The sequence below is a fragment of the Rhinoderma darwinii genome, chromosome 12 (genome assembly GCF_050947455.1).
Source record: "Rhinoderma darwinii isolate aRhiDar2 chromosome 12, aRhiDar2.hap1, whole genome shotgun sequence".
Classification (NCBI taxonomy): domain Eukaryota; kingdom Metazoa; phylum Chordata; class Amphibia; order Anura; family Rhinodermatidae; genus Rhinoderma; species Rhinoderma darwinii.
In genome coordinates, this window is record NC_134698.1 from 67,786,754 (window position 1) to 67,801,045 (window position 14,292).

General features: G+C 45.1%; 1 protein-coding gene across 3 annotated transcripts in view; it reads left to right on the plus strand.

Annotated features, from left to right (window-relative positions):
• The first annotated feature begins 1,418 nt into the window (after positions 1 to 1,418).
• SYNE2 (spectrin repeat containing nuclear envelope protein 2) overlaps positions 1,419 to 14,292 on the plus strand; it is a 257,014-nt gene continuing 244,140 nt past the window's right edge. For all 3 annotated transcript variants that reach the window (XM_075843762.1, XM_075843764.1, XM_075843763.1), the window contains exon 1: positions 1,419 to 1,560. The gene's annotated coding sequence lies outside the window, so the exon portion shown is untranslated. The remainder of the gene's footprint in view (positions 1,561 to 14,292) is intronic.

A 14,292-nucleotide genomic window follows, 5' to 3' on the forward strand; every position in this document is an offset into this window, starting at 1 on the left:
TTTTTTCTTGTTGTGGTCGCCGTGCGAGAAAAATAACATTATAGTTCTATAGTTTGGGTCATTACAGATGCGTCGATACCAAATATGTGGTTTATTTTTAACGTTTTCATTTTTTTCCTATAAATAAAGAATTATAGGAAAAAAGCAGTGTTTGTTTTTATTTACTTGAAACTTTTATTCAACATTTTTTTACTTTTTTTTTGTCCCACTAGGGGACTTGAGGGCCTGCACCTCTGATTTTTACTCTAAATCATTGCACTACCCACATAGTGCAATGCATTAGAGCTGTCAGTCATTCACTAACAGCAAGCCTATTAGGTCCCGTCTCTAGGCGGGGCCTAATAGGCTATTGTAGGTGGCAGACCAGGAGGCCGTTGTTAGGCCTCCGGTTGCCAAAGTAACGATTGGCAGCTTCACGATCACATCGTGTCGATGCCAATCGCTACAAACCACTAAGATGCCGTGATCACTTTTGATAAGGGGTTCCCTGCCGCTACAGCACGGTGTCAGCTTGTGAGCCTGCGCCATCTTTCTTTTGCGGCCGGAAGACTTTGAGGACCCACCTCCGGACGGGACCAGCCGGCTTCCGTGCTTAGCAGACAGACATTGTTTGGCCTCTGGTCTGCCTGAACAGCCATCGGAACCCTGCGATTAGCATTGCGTGGGTTCCGATCTGCTAGGAAACATCACAGATGCAGCGCTCTCTTTTGAGCGCTGCATCTAAGAGGTTAATCGGCCCCATGGGAGGCTAGCTCCGGTCCTGGCGATGATGCGGGCTCAGCTTCTGAGTTCGCATCAGCCGCACAACCTATCAGTACGTTGTTTTGCGTTAGGTCCTTAACGATAACAACGTACTATTACGTTGGATGTCGTTAAGCGGTTAAGGAAATCAAGGCTCTATTCATTTGTAAACAATGTTCATCAGGACAAAACATGTTTATCTACCTAACTACAGTAAACCCATATTCATCACAAACTAGCTTTTGCTTATTTCCCAAAAATTGATGAATTGGGTGATGTATTGAAATGAATGAGCAGTGGCGTATATTACTTTTACAACTGGTTTATGATATTTCTTTACATGAGCCCCAATGTTAATGTATCACATTTCTACGACAATAGTTTGCTGCAAACTCAAAGCCCAGTCCCTAGGGGGACCCACAGCATCACAGATCCAGGAGCATTGCCTGCATGGGTTATACAGAGACAAGCCGTGTGGGTGGGAATTCAGGAAGGGCTCACATGGATGGGAGGGCTGAAAATATACAGGGAGTGGAAATATTAGGAAGGGTGGGGGGTGAAAACAGTGAGGAAGATACAAGCGGTGAACATTGTCAGGGAGGAGAAATATTAGGAAGGGAGAGACAGGAGGGAGGGAACCTATCAAGGAAGGGAGGGAGCAGAGGAACTGGACGGGAGCTGCAAGGAACAAGACACATTTGGGAGGGAACTGTAAAATAATCAACAGAGGACATTGCGAAAATCGATAAAGAGAGTTTAACTCAGGGGTCCTGTGAGTGACGCCCCCCAGGGTTTGGATTGGGCATCTGCATACAGCATGTAAGTACTCCTTGTTATTTCTAGGGGATGCCTTGGGAACTTGGAGCATCTCTAGTCTTTCTTAGGAGGCATCAGCAGATCTGTAATGTGAAGGTGCAGGCGGCCCCTGACATAATGAATGTAACCAACTTTTGTACCAAAACAATTACATTGAAATCCATTGATCAGACAATTGTGATCGATCGATCGATCGGTCGATCAATCGTGTATTTGCCAATTTGATGAGTTATGATGAGGTTCATTGAACATGTGGACAATCAAGTATATACGATAAATAATAATTTAGTCTATAGGGCACCCTACCCTAATAATTTAAGGCAAAGCGCCACCTTTGGACCCACATTAATACCCCACATTAATATATTAGGGAATTGCATTATGAGCAATTTTTTAAGATACGGATTATTTGCTACCTTTATCATCGAGAGGGATTCTGGTAATAGAAGAGAGCAGCAGCAGGGAAATCAGCAGCAGTCGGCTGTCCACAGAACGCTTTACTTTGGCTGATCTAAGGGGTTCATGTTTGTGGGACCCCGACATTACCGTAAAGAGCTTTAATAGGTCTGAAGCAGACAACCTGGCACGGTTCTACGGCACGGACACCTATCCCTAGCGATACGGAAAAGTGTCCGCGGTCAATAGAATTGCGGACCTTATTACAGTCCGCAATTACGGAGATTTTTTACTGTCGTGTGCATGAGGCCTCATTCAGTATGTTATCCGCAAAAAAATGGATAGGACATTGAAGAAAACAACGGTCATGGGCATCAGCCCTTAGAGGGGCTCTAAATGTGGATGTCCACTTTTGATTAAGTGGGAGGGGGTCAAAATATATTTATTGATTGTTTTCTCTTTTCTAAGAAACTTTGCTACTTCTATGGCTTTGCTTGATTGAGCCTGAATATAACTGCTGCAGAACCTCTTGTGCAGGCTTTCACCGTTATATATCATTTCCCCATTTCTTCAGCTCTGTCTTCTCGCTTGGTAAAGTGGACTGGACTGGTGATTTATGATTTTTACAGCTAGTAAATGACATACAACAGAACTGGTGATGCTCCTGTCTATGACTCAGGGTAACACCCAATGTCTGAAGACTTCCAGCCTGAATACATAGAAGTTTTGCTTTAACTTGTATTGTTCTCGCTGGAGAGGGGATAGTTATGGGGGATACAAGACATCTTATCCTCTCTTGTGGAGTCCTTATTCTCCAGTCTATATAAAGGTGCAGCACTTGAGACATGTGCCAGACATGCTTCATAGTCTCCTCATGTGTATAGACTGTGCTAATGGACTTCTACTCACTAGACGAGATAAAGTCACACGTGGTTTGTCAGTGCTAAGTGTGTGAACGGAGTAGAGTTGAGTTTTCGCACTAACCACCTTTCTGTAGGATTGCAGTTATCTTATCAAATTCAGTTCTGCTATATCTTCATCTGACCAATACAGCTCTGTTTGATCTGTATCCGAGAATAATAAGGCCTCATGCCCACTTCAGTTTTTTCCGTCAGGGTGCTATCCGTTGTTTTAACGGATAGCACCCTGACACATTCATTTCAATGGGGCCATGCACACTTCCGTTGTTTTAACGGAACCATGCGGCCGTTTCGTCAAAAATAGGACAGGTCCTACTCCTGCCCGCTTTTGATGGAACAGTCTCGGCCTTTTCATTGATTTGGTCCGTGAAATAACGGACTGCACGCGGAAACCATCCGTGTGCGGTCCGTGATTCACTAAACCGTCATTAGCGGCCGTACAACGGCCGTCAGAAGTGTGCATGCAGCCGTAGAGTGGAATTAATGTGGCCATATATGTAGCTATCTTCTGTACGATGTGATCAATAATTTCCACACATAAAATGTATCTATGGTGTCAAAACAATCATGAAATCAAAATCTCAAATGTTTTGGATGTAATGTAATTATGACTTGTATTTAACGATCTGATTCTTAAATGTTATGGAGAGGCAAACTCCAGGCAAAACTGATGCATTGTGTTATGCTTAATGCAGAGGCTGAAGGGGCGGAGCATGACACAGAGAGAGAGAATCCAAGCGTCAAGCACTGTCACCCTTAAAGTAGTTTTCTGATTTTTTAAAAAGTGGCCGTGGGGGTGGGGGTGGGGGGGGTGGATGCAATAAAACAAAAAAAAGAAACATTACTCACCTGACAGATCCACCAATATTTCAGCGCCGTTGCTCCTAACTCCCCGCCGCGGTTTGTTTACATGGCTGCATTGATGATGTGCCCATATACTCACATGATGGCTGCAATCAATTCGAATACGGCACAGGTCATGCCAACAAACAGCGGCAGGGAGGACCAGAGCAGCAGTGCCGAAATACTGGGGGATCTGTCAGGTGAGTAATGTCCCTTTTTTTTTATATATTGCATTCTCCATGGCCACTTTTTTTTAAATTAAGTTGCAAAACTAGTTATAACACTCAGTTTTTCCCAGAGTGTTCTTTTAAGATATTGTTTGCATCCCTGTGATTATTGTTTGTGGGTCATATGGTTCATTTGACACAATCTCGCAATGGTCAATGATATTGGATTATTTTTTAGGGAAATTGCATGGAGTGATCAGGTGATCGTTGTTGGGACGTAAAAAATAAAATCACAAGACTATAAGATATTGGGAAAGATGATTGATTAACTTTACATTTTAATAGCTGCCGTTATTCATCGCTATACAGTATACACCGTGAGGTTGTACGAAGTTGTAACGCCCTCGTGCGCAAATAAGTCAATTGAATTGCCCATTGTACTCCACCCACTGTCAAATCTGCAAATCAGGTGAACCGATTCCCTTATCTCTAGAGCACTGCATGCAGCCTGTTATTTATACACAACTATTAATCTATAGTTATTATTACATTTTCCAATCTTTATAACATTAGATGTAAGTTTTTGGCATACAGACCACATTAAGGCTACATTCAAAACTGCAGTTTTTTCACGTCCGAGGTGCACCCCTGCGGAACGCGTTATCACGCATCCCCATAGACTAGAGTCTATGGAGTGATGCGTGAAGCGCAAAAAAATAGGACATGTATTTGTAGCAATGATTGTTCTAGGGATTCTGTAGTAGTTGTATTTGTAGCATTGATTGTTCTAGGGATTCTGTAGTAGTTGTATTTGCAGCATAGTCCCGTTTCCTTTGGCTGGTTTAGGGCCTGTTCACATCACTTTTGCCCTTCCGTTAAGGGGTTCCGTCAGAGGTTTCCGTCGGGTTAACCCCTCAACGGAAAGGCAAACGGAAACCTCAGTTTCCCTCAACCACTGAACTCAATGGTGATGGAAACCTAGCTAATGGTTTCCGTCTGTCACTGTTGTGACAGGGTTCTGTTGTTCTTGACGGAACCAATAGCGCAGTCGACTGGATTATGTGATATTACGGCCTTCCCGGTCTATCAGAAAACAGTGAAGAGATCTGTATGGAGTTCCCCTTTCCTTTTTCACATGGTGATAAGGGATATTGACTTAGTTAAATAAATACTATGACTAATGGTAGAAAAGAGACAGGACTGATAAGAAGTGAGCGACTACTAGTGACAGTGACATACGGCAGAGCTTGTGTTTAGAGACAGCGTGGGGGGGGGGGGGTCAGCAGATGTTCTTATGGGACAATGAGGCTCTGACTGGGGAGATTTTAGCATTTACTTGTGATAGTCAGTGTATATAGTGTAAATGCCTCACATTCCCTAAAGGGGGTTTTGCACTGGGTGATTATCGTGCAGACGAGCGTTCATATGACGCTCATTGACGATAATTGTCCTGTGTAAACCGGGATTAGCAGATAAATTAACAAACACTCGATCATCTGCTGATCGTATCGTTTTAAAAAAGTAAAATATTATCGTTGTCAGCAGCCCATCCCCCTGTGTAAACAGGGAGACGCGCTGCCGACATGATGATAATGTATGGGGACGAGCGATAGGAGTAACGACCGCTCGTCCCTATCCATATCTCCGTGTGACAGGAGCAAACAAGCACCGATCAATGATGTCTCGTTGATCGGTGCTCAGCTGCACCGGTCGCCTATCAGCCGGTGTAAAAGGGCTTTAATGCAAGAAGGTGGCGGCACACTTGATCTTATCTTAACCACCCTTGAACTCCGTGTATCCTTAAGACCCTTTAACACTGGCCAACGATTGGGCAAACGAGCGTTCATATGAACACTTGTTCCCGATCATAAACAGGGCAGCGATCAGCCAATGAACGACCAAACTCTCATTTATTGTCTGATCACATCTTTTATGCAGCACTAAATATTATCGCTGTCAGCAGCACATCTCCCTGTGTAAACCGAGGATGGGATGCCGACATGACGGAAATATATGGGGACGAGCGACCGTAGTAACGAGCGATCGTCCCCATACTAGCGCCTTGTGAAAGGAGCAAATGAGCACCAATCAAAGAGCAGTTTCGTTGATCGGCGCTCGTTTCACGGCCCATATTGGTTGGTGTAAAAGGACCCATAAAGGAACACTCCGATCAAAACAAATACACTATGTTAGCTCTAGTGCAGAGCCAGAGGGGTGGTGCATGGCTCAGAGATTTTCTCATTCATATTCTTTAACGCTATAGATAGGCCATGGTAAGGTTTATTCTTTACCGTACAACCTTGAACCAGAGAGGTGTAACCATAAGGACCTGTTCAGCTTATATTTAACTGGGACGGCCCCTCGTAGTTTGAGAAACACTAATATAAATGATAAATAATAGGTCTGTAAATTTCTAATATATTCAGGGCCGGCATCAGCACCAAGAACGCTTGGGGAAGTGGCCAGGGCACACAATTCCCATGGTAGTCTGGGTAAGAATGCTCTATACTTGTCTAACCGAGGGTGAGGTAGACACGGGGCCCACTGTCTCCCAGGGGCCTGCATACATGAGCTGGTCCTGAATATATGTTCTGCTTTGGACAATTCCTTTTCTTCTGACAGGCCTACCGACAGGCAGCTGATCGTTGGAAGTCCCAATGCCAGGGGAAAAGAAGCATTACATTGCATCCTATTGAAATAAAGGGGACGTCCATTGTTTTCAATAGTTGGATTAGAGCTCTCCTATATGGCTAATAGCGGATGAAGCTGTTTGGGGACATCTGCTCCCTAACAAGGGGTTGTATGAATGTCATATTAAATATACTCATCAATATGAAGAGTGCATATATAGATGGGTATATACCATGTCTGTGGAGTCGTTATGTCAGTATACACTCCTTCGTTGCCACTATATCGGGAATTTTGAGAATTAAGGTCTCATGCAGACGAACGTGTATTTGCGTCCGCAATTCATCCACAAAAATGTGGATGAATTTCAGGCCCATTCATTTCTATGGGCCTATACACACAACCGTGTTTTACACAGACAGTGTGGGGGCCGTAATTGCAGTCTGGCCCCATTTAAATAAATGCACATTTTTTATGTGCATGGTCCGTGATTGCGGATGGCCTGCAGATGATACTCTTTGGGCCGTCCATGCCGTAGTCACGGACCGTGCTACGGCCGTGTGCATAAGGCCTTAGGGGTGATCTGTTACTATACCAATATTTATATATACTTACAAACTTCGTGATGATGATATAATGTGGACGCGGCTCAACCCTCCCATGTTTCTTGCGTAAACACCAGCAGATTCCTCAGCAGTGAAGGAGTTGCCTGATTTGCTTTGCTTACCAAAAAGTATTTTGAGCCCTTACGTCACCTACGTCTTGGCAGGGCTTGTGGCCAGATGTTATTAGTGTGTTCATCTGGGTACACATCTCATTACCACTTACAATATTTGTATGTTTTACTTCTCCGGTTGTCGCGGAACGGATTTGTTTGTCCAGAGGATAGATCCTTTTTTTAATCTGTTTACGTTGTAATCCTATATAGAAGAGTCGGCATTTTTCCAACATCATCAAAGCATTTAAGATAAAGTAGTGATCAGGGGTGCAGGGATTTTTCTGTCAACAGTTCTATCGATGAACACCACAGACTAGCACTTCCCAGCCTGAAGTGGCTGATAACAGGGAACAAGAGACTACCGTTTAGTGTCCCTTTAAAGGGGTATTTCCATCACTAGGATATGCCATTACTTTGCAATCGGTGGGGGTCTAACTGCCAGGATCCCACCGATCCTGAGATTAAATGGACCACAGCACTCCTTTCAATGATTAGTGAGCAGGGCCAGCTGAACTTCACTGCACAGTCAGTTGGCCAGGAGCGCTGTGCAGCGAAAACTTAAAAGGCGACATAGCGCTAAATCAGCGATGCTGCCCCTCCATTGTCAGGATCGGTGGTGGTTCCATCAGTTCGGCCACCACTGATCGCAGTAATAGCATATCTTAGCAATATGTCATCACTTTGTGTAATGGGAATAACCATTTAAGGCTATGTTCACACGGGGTCTTTTGCCGAGTTTTTTGACGCGGAAACCGCGTCGCAAAACTCGGCAGAAACGGCCCGAGAACGCCTCCCATTGATTTCAATGGGAGGCGTCGGCGTCTTTTTCCCGCGAGCAGTAAAACTGCCTCGCGGGAAAAAGAAGCGACATGCCCTATCTTCGGGCGCTTCCGCCTCCGACCTCCCATTGACTTCAATGGGAGGCAGGAGAAAGCGTGTTTTCTGCCCGCGGCGCTCAATGGCCGCGGGCGAAAAACGGCGCGATCATTGCTATTCACACGGAGTATTTTGGGGGAGGAATATCTGCCTCAAAATTCCGTTTGGAGCTTTGAGGCAGATATTCCTCCCCCAAAATACTCCGTGTGAACATAGCCTAAAGGGTTTTCTCAAATTACAGTAATATGGCATCTCTATAGGACATTTCATAGGAGTCTGATTTGTAGAGTTCTGACCATTAAGACACCTGCTGATCACAAGAACCGGACAGTTTTGGTCATGGCCATCAATGAGTGGCCACAAGCGTTCTCTATAAATATCAATGGGGTACTTCTGCTTTTATTAATGGACCATTCTCTAAATTTTTGGGGTTCAGCGCAGCTCATTACAGGCAGGTTTTCTTTAAAGAGCAATTCCCTATAAAATACATCAAAGACATAAGGTTTATTGATGTCATTTGACAAGAGACGCCTTTCAACAGTTCCTGGAAAGTGTTATGCTGTTGAGGTTTGTCAACAGTGAGCACAGCATTGTTCTTTCTAGTGGATTTGTTTCTTCACCACAAACTTATAATTAAACAACTGATTTAATAGAACTTTCATGTAAACTTGTCATCCGATAAATTTCAACTTTACTACTCCCAGAGATACTTGTCACCAGAGGTACTCAGCAGCTGCCCTCCCTTCTGAACGCATTAGGTCTCTTGCACACGACCGTTGTGCCACTCAGGCCATTTTTTACAGCATCCAAGTGGCACCCGATAGTCTTCATGGACCCATTCACTTTAGTGCGTGAATCGGGTTAGAGAAAAATTGTCAGAGTCTCCGATCCGAGGAAAGATAGAACATTTCCTATCTTTCCTCGGATCACTGACGGGACTCGGACGGCACACATGGTCGTGTGCATGAGGCCTTAGTGGGTTTCCACTAATGAACAACTGATGACCCATCAACGATCAGCTGCTCCGGCTGCCTGTGGGCATCGGATGTCATTGCACACCATGCAATGTACGGAGCCTGAAGCAGATGGCTCCGTACAGCGCATAGCGGCCGTGCTGCCGAACTGCAACTCTGCTCCTATTCACTTGATTAGGAGCAGAGCTGCAGTACTTCACTATTCCGTGACCGGAGCTAACTGCTTCCGGCATGGACCCCCAGTGTCCAGAGGCAGCCAAAGCAGCTGATCGGTGCGGTGTCCGGGTGTTGGACCCCCACGATCATATACTGATGACCTATCCGTTGGATAGGTCATCAGTTGTCCAGTAGTGGAAAATCCCTTTAAGGATGTTTGGCCCTGAAGAGGTTGTTGACTTTTGACAATCATTTTTTCTTAAAGGAGTCCGTCAATGATAAGAAGAAAATATGGAGTCCCGCTTCTGGGACCCCCAGCGATCAGCTGTAACTTTTGGGGAAACGGCAACAAGTGTTCAATACCCCTGCAGTGCCACCACAGGAGAAATGAAGCATTACACATATCCATTGAAATCATTGTCCATTTAATCCACAGTCAGGAGTGAGCGACACCTTTTTGTAGTTGCTCTTCACTCAGGAAAATAGATAAGGAATCTCTACAGGGAACCCCTCTTTATTAACTCAGTATTCCCTTGTAGAGTATTTAAAGAGGCTCTGTCACCAGATTTTGCAACCCCTATCTGCTATTGCAGCAGATCGGCGCTGCAATGTAGATTACAGTAACGTTTTTATTTTTAAAAAACGAGCATTTTTGGCCAAGTTATGACCATTTTTGTATTTATGCAAATGAGGCTTGCAAAAGTCCAACTGGGCGTGTTTAAAGTAAAAGTCCAACTGGGCGTGTATTATGTGTGTTACATCTGGGCGTGTTTACTTCTTTTACATCCACTTTTTTTTTTTGTTAATAAGCTGATCACAGGGTCTCGCTGTGGGGAAACCGGGCAGCAAGTATTCAAATTCTCTGCAGTACCATCAGAGGTGAAATTAAGTATTACAGGTTTCTATTCAAATTAATAGGCTGCCCATGTAATGCACAGACATGCTGGATCATCCAGAACAAGAGACATTCCTCGAAACCACTTTCCACTGTGGCTAGTAGATGAACGTAGTATACTGTAAAGATTGTAGGAGTATCATGGAGAGACCTCCACCAGTCCCGTTTTTTCTGAATGTGGAAAACACTTCATTTTGTAACTTCGTAAGATTGTAAGATTCATGTACATGGTGTTGGTTGGTTACAGTCTAGAATATAGGATGTTACTTTTTATACCACAGCTTGTTTTGCAGAGAGTAATATTTAGCTGTGTGCCATCACTAATATAGTATGGGCAACACTTGGCAGGAAGGGAAAGCCGTGCCTACAGAGTTCCTGACAGGTCTTCTTAGCTTCAGTTTCTTTTAATACACTTGTTTATTTGTTCAGCTGAATGCATGTAGGATGTTCAGGTACTGTCCTTAATATTTGTATGTAATCTATGCACAAGGTGGTATACACAAAATGAGAATACATAGGATTAAGCAATAAGCAATGGTAAATGTTTTATTAAGTGCCCCCCTAACCTGCTCCACCACCATTACAGATGAAAAGATTTCAACCCTACTCTCCAAATCACGTCTCTTCTACATTTAAACATGCTAATTACATCCTTAAGAAGCCATCCCTTGACCCGTCCTTTTGCCACCTCCATATCAAAAACATTTAGAGAATCCTTGCCTTCCTCAACATTGAGTCAGCAAAAAGGCTAGCACATGCCCTCATCATCTCCTGCCCAGACCACTACAACATCCTTCTCTGTGGCCTACCATCTAACACTCTTGCACCCAATCCACTCTTCACTCTGCTGCTCAGTTAATCTACCTTTGCCCTCGTTTCACCTCTGCCGCTCCCCTCTGCCAATCCCTTCACTGGCTACCCATTACTCAGCGAATTCAGTTTGAAATATTAACAATGACATACAAGGCTGCCCACAACCTGTCCCCTCCATACATCTCTCCACTAATCTCCCAATACCTCCCCACACATAATCTCCGGTCCTCACAAGACCTTCTTCTCTGCTCTCCTTTTGTCTGCTCCTCATCTCATAGTCTCGAAGATTTCTCCCGTACATCCCCCATATTCTGGAACTTTCTACCCAAACACATCAGACTCTCCCACCATCCAAACCTTCAAAAGCAACCAGAAAACTCAACTCTTCAGAAAAGTCCTCTCTCCCCCTGTACCAGTCTGTCTTTTACTAAGCTCATGTTTATTGTTCTTGGTTTTTTTTTATCCTCTCATGTTATGTTCTGAAACCCCTTTTTCATATGTTCAGTGCCCTGGAATGAATGTCGCTTTAAAATAAATATTCAGAATAATTCATAATATTAATAAATTTAAAAATCTCCTTTAGACCAGGATCAGTTTTGATGCAGTTTTTGGCTTAGTTTTTTGAGCCAAACAGAGGAGTGAACACAATAGAAAGGAGATGCATAGGTCTCTTCTTTTTAACTTTCCTACCTGTTCTCTGCCCACTTCTGGCGTTGGGTCTGATCGACAAACTGGATCAAAGCTGCATGTGTGATCCTGGCCTAAGGTTTCATGCATACGGTCAGATTACAGCTCTGGACAAGCTTCAGGATTTATGGAACTGTAATACAGCACCAAGATAGCACTATGGGTCCATACGGGCTGTAACACAGTATGCGCTTTAATGTGGAGGCATATAGAATTAGTCAGAACCAAATATTGTGCCATGTTCCATAGGATGCTGTATTCAGCCCTAGAAGCACCGCTTATAAGAGAGAATACCTCCGTAGTACAGTACCGTATACAGCAGCACACGAAGTGCATATTGCATACAGCTGTATCGTAGTACTATGTACCTTGTACATGATGCCAATAAGGACAGCCTATTAGTGAAGCAGTGGTGTGAGAGAATGCCATGAGATGGAGTTGGCAAGACTAGAACACAAAACAGAAAATTTCACAAGAGGTCTGGTCTGGAAGGATACAGTGAACTGTAAACTACTGTGATTGAGCAATTGAGACAGGGCTGTATGTCGTAGGCAGGGGCGTAACTAGGAAAGACTGGGCCCCATAGCAAACTTTTGACTGGGGCCCCCCCTCCCCTGGGTGTCACACAACCCCCCCCCTTGTAGATAGTGCCATTTTTACAGCCCCCGCTGTAGATGACGCCATACAGCCCCCCTGTAGGGAACACCATACAGCCCCCCCTGCAGGGAACGCCATACAGCCACCCCCCCCCTGTAGGGAACGCCATACAGCCACCCCCCCTGTAGGGAACGCCATACAGCCACCCCCTGTGGGGAACGCCATACAGCCACCCCCCCTGTAGGGAACGCCATACAGCCACCCCCCCCCCCCGTAGGGAACGCCATACAGCGTCCCCCCTCCCAACAAAAATGTGACCTACAGTGTGTCCTACAAAATACATGTATCCCCTCTCCACAGGATCTCCACAGGACAGGGGATACATGAGTGATCGCTGTCAGCGATAGGGAGAACGGGGGACTGAAAGTCCCCTGAACTTCTCCATGACTAACCTCTGACTTCCGGCGTCTGCGCAGCTCAATAAAAATGAAAGGAGCGCTGGTCACGCATGCGCACAAGCACGACCGGCGCTCCATTCATTTCTACGGAGAAGCCGACATAGACCCCGGAAGTCTGAGGTTTGTGATGGAGAACTTCAGGGGACTTTCAGTCCCCCGTTCTCCCTATCGCTTCCAACGATCACGCATGTATCCCCTGTCCTGTGGATGTCCTGTGGAGAGGGGATACATGTCCTGTGGAGATCCTGTGGAGAGGGGATACATGTCCTGTGGAGAGGGGATACATGTCCTGTGGAGATCCTGTGGAGAGGGGGATACATGTCCTGTGGAGATCCTGTGGAGAGGGGGATACATGTCCTGTGGAGAGGGGATACATGTCCTGTGGAGATCCTGTGGAGAGGGGATACATGTCCTGTGGAGAGGGGGGGGGGATACGTCTTTTGCTCTATTTTGCGCCTTCAGGACCAGACACCGTTTAGCCATTTTTAGCACGTGTTAGTTAAATGGCTATAACGTTTTTATTTGTTGGGCTAACGACATGATTTTTACGACGTTTTTTTCCGTAGACAATGCAGGTTTCTTTTTTTATCGTTTTTATACACACCTTTTTTGCTATTTTAGAATTTTTATTCATAAAGTTTCAAAATAATAGTAAAAAAAATAAGCTTTTTTACGTTTGAGCTATTTGTTTTTGGTAATAACATAGTTTTACCCTAAAATAGACCTTTTATTTGTGATCGTCATTGTCTACCGTAAATTTTTATATATTACATGTCTATATTAGCGTAATTGGGTCAGTGCTAGCGTTACAACAATGATTGGCGGAGGGAACGTTTTTTTTTTGGGGTGGGTATTTTATGTGTATTTATTATTTACATTTTTTTTGCACTTTATTATTTTTTTATTACTATGGTCTGTTCCTCAAAGGTCAAAAAAGACCTTTGGGGAACTTTATATATTTTTTTTTCTTTCTTTTACACCATGTTTTTCCACTGTAACTGGAGCTGCACAGCAGCCCCAGTTACAGGTGAAATCAGCCCTCTCATAGTGACGATTGTCACTAATAGGGCTGTGCTGGGTCTAGTAAGACCCAGCAACAGTCTGCCACTAACGGTACCCGGTGATCATGTGACCAGTCACATGATCACCGGGAGGAATAGAGACGGCGCCGCTGCTGCTGTCTCTATTCCTGTACACAGCGCGCATTCAGCGCTGTGTACAAGTCATCAGAGAAGACAGAAGCAGCGAAAGCTGCTTCTGTCTTCTCCTCAGGGTCCCCGGCAGTCACTGACAGCCGGAGACCCGACATTCAGCTGCCCGATCGCGCGGGCAGCAAGTTAAAACCCGAGCCGTAGAAAGTCTATGGCTCGGGTTTTAAGGACCCGTCCCTGACCGCTGGCCGTAAAAATACAGCCAGCGGTCGGGAACCAGTTAGTGGCAGAGCGGGGAGATACCTCCCCGCTCTGCCGTAGTGATCAGTGGCGTCCCGCTGTAGCAGCCATAGCGGCTGCTAGCGGAGCCTCCGGCCATGGTGGGGGCCCGTGCTGGCGGGCGACACGGGCCCCCTCATGCCGCGGGCCCCGTAGCAGCCGCTACTGCTGCTACGG